The 2,142-nt window shown below is 55.1% G+C and overlaps 1 long non-coding RNA gene across 3 annotated transcripts in view; it reads right to left on the reverse strand.

Annotated features, from left to right (window-relative positions):
- Nucleotides 1–1,946, reverse strand: part of LOC109286866 — a 4,198-nt gene extending 2,252 nt beyond the window's left edge. Inside the window, exon 1 of one of the 3 annotated variants that reach the window (XR_002094697.1) lies at nt 888–1,946. This is a non-coding gene — a long non-coding RNA (uncharacterized LOC109286866). Of the gene's footprint in view, nt 1–3; nt 281–347 lie in introns of those variants that run through there. The other 2 variants (XR_002094698.1, XR_002094699.1) reach the window with 2 other exon arrangements.
- Nucleotides 1,947–2,142: the final 196 nt, after the last annotated feature.

The following is a 2,142-nucleotide window of genomic DNA, read 5'->3' on the forward strand; positions in this document are numbered from 1 at the left end:
TACCAAAATGGTCGCACGCGTTCAGCACCGGAGCCCGTGGACAGCTCCGTCCTGCCAGGCTCCCGCCCGCGCCAGCCCCTGCAGCCGGAAGCGAGGCGCGCAGCAGAGCTGGAGCTGCCTCCGCACGCGGGGCAGCCTGACTTACGAGCACAGCATTTCCTACGAGACCGCTGCCTCTGGGTGCATATTCAATTCAACCTCCTTAAACTGTCGGATCTCTGCCCACCCCACCCCTAGCCCCCACCCGCGCGCGCACACGCACACACACACACACACACACACACACACGCTCCACACAAGGGGAGGCAAAACCCCATGCCATCACTGCTTTCTGTTGATCAACTTACACCTTCGCCTCTGAGCGCGGCGGCTGCCCTGAGCCAGGCTCGCCTCAGCATTAAGTACCTTTGTTCATCGATTCTCGCAAGCCATGTTTGTGAGGCTCTACCTTCCTCTCTTCCCAGCCGTAATCACGGAGGGTGCTGGACCCTCCCCCCAGCGATCAGTGCCTCGGGAAACTGCCCCTCGCGATGTACAAATGTACAAAGGCAGGTCCCTCTCCCCGGCCTGGCGGTGCTGCGGGGCTGCGGGGGGAGGGAACGGAGAGCATCGAAACAATTAAGCCACGGGGCGCGGAGCTCGGGAGCTGCCCGCGGTTGCCAGATTCAGGGGGGAGGGAGGGACTGATATGGTCGGCGAGTGGGGAGACAGGAGATCCCTCCGTTAGGAATCTTGCTCGGATTGAGGGGTTCGCATGGGGGTGGTGATGGTGGTGGAGGGGGGATAGGAAATATTTATTCCTGTTCAAAGACTGCCTCGCTGCGATCTCGCCGCTCGCCACCTCCCCAAGCAAACTGACACAAATCCACCTCTAGAGAAGCGCTTACCCTTTCAATCCAAGGTTTCAAGCAGGACTCCAGCTGGGTGGAAAACCAGGGAGTCATCTGATGCGCGCTGGGGAAGAGGCTGTGGGCAGCGGCAAGCTGCTTTCTCTCCTGGTGCCTGACTGCTGTGTTACCAAGCCCTGCGAAGGGACCCCGGCGCCTCTGGCTGGCCGTGCCCCGCTGCCTTCACACCTCGGCGGCTGCTGGTGCTTTCCAAGTCCCCGGCGATCGCCTTTCAGCTGATGTGGGCTTCCAGAAACGGAGTCGGGGGGAGAAGAGAAAAAATCGCCTAATGCAATCAAATCGATCTGATCTACACCATCTGTCGCCTGCCACTACACACAAACGTTAAAATAGGAACACGGGAGACACTGACAGCTCGGGAAGGCTGGTCTGCAGAGTTCATTTTTAGCAGAGCATAATTGGGCATGGACAGCACACAGTTACCAAAGCTGCTGTTAACCATCCAGTAGTGGATCCCAAACATGCTAATGGTGGATTAATTGAGGAAGATCTGACGTGCAAGCTTCATAGTCTCTTATTCATGACTTCCCAACGGGAAAGGACCAATGCCGTGTGGGACTATGGTAACATACAGTCAAAAAGCTGCTAAGAAAATGGCTCTGTGTTCATAGCACCTCTCTCTGATAACAAACATATGTCGACCAGAACCGTTTAGCAGGATGGGGGAAATGAAATTTTTCTTGACCAAGGTTAGCAATTCCCATTGCTTGCACTGAAAGAAAAGTGGGGGCGGGGGGGGGGAGAAAAAAGGCTAAAGCAAATGTTGGTCTTGGGAGTCTCAGCTAGAAAAGCAGAACACTTCAGTTCAGCTGGGGGAGTAAAAAAAAATCTATCACTTCTTTTCACTGTGATCAAAGTACCTCCATTGCAAGTATCTAAAAATGCAGCTCTGCTAATTTCATCAGGACTGACGCAAGGTCGTTTTAATGCCAGGAACCCTTTTGACTTTTTCCAGTGGGAATGGCTTTTGGGCAAGACATTTCCGATCATTGAAATTTGACATAATCTCACTTAAATATGATTTTGAAGGGGAGCAGGTGGGGGTGAGGGCTGGAGGGGTACACATGTGTATGTGCTCACTTGTGTGTGCATGTGGGCAGTATATGTGCATGTGTCCTGTGTGTAGGGTCGTCCAGGTGGAGAGCGCGGGCACCGCTTGCCCCTTGCCCAGTCATTGGACATGAGGGCACGGCTGGAGGAGGCCATCCTGGGCACTGTGGGCGCCCGCCGGGAC

Source organism: Gavialis gangeticus, unplaced genomic scaffold, assembly GCF_001723915.1.
Source record: "Gavialis gangeticus isolate Ggan-Ray unplaced genomic scaffold, GavGan_comp1, whole genome shotgun sequence".
NCBI lineage: Eukaryota > Metazoa > Chordata > Crocodylia > Gavialidae > Gavialis > Gavialis gangeticus.